This window comes from Sinocyclocheilus anshuiensis, unplaced genomic scaffold, assembly GCF_001515605.1.
Source record: "Sinocyclocheilus anshuiensis isolate Anshui unplaced genomic scaffold, SAMN03320099.WGS_v1.1 scaffold595, whole genome shotgun sequence".
NCBI classification, from domain to species: Eukaryota; Metazoa; Chordata; class Actinopteri; order Cypriniformes; family Cyprinidae; genus Sinocyclocheilus; species Sinocyclocheilus anshuiensis.
In genome coordinates, this window is record NW_015551037.1 from 122,015 (window position 1) to 122,409 (window position 395).

At 29.1% G+C, this 395-nt stretch overlaps 1 protein-coding gene across 3 annotated transcripts in view; it reads right to left on the reverse strand.

Annotated features, from left to right (window-relative positions):
* bub1ba (BUB1 mitotic checkpoint serine/threonine kinase Ba) overlaps positions 1 to 395 on the reverse strand; it is a 40,845-nt gene that overhangs the window by 5,136 nt on the left and 35,314 nt on the right. The gene's annotated exons all lie outside the window — the stretch shown is intronic.

Here is a 395-nt window from a genome sequence, read left to right on the forward strand (position 1 = left end):
TGCATCTGAACTCTTCATATATATATATATATATATATATATATATATATATATATATATATATATATAAAAGAGAGAGAATAAATCTCTCTATTTTCAGCATACATATTTGCTTACACTACCATTTATTTATTACACTACCAGCCAAACATTTGAAAACACTGCAACTGTCGAGCACTACCTAGGGCCCTAAAACACGTGTGTCACCTTCAGAAAGACAGCAGCGGCTCCAGATGAGTACAGAGTGAAGTACACATTAAAAATCTTACTGTTCAAAAACTATTGACTGGTAGTGTACATTCAAAAAATCATTCAAAATATTATTAAGTACTGTAAAAGTGTATAAATAAAACTAAAATAACACTGGTAGACAAATACTAATCAAATAAGCGTAT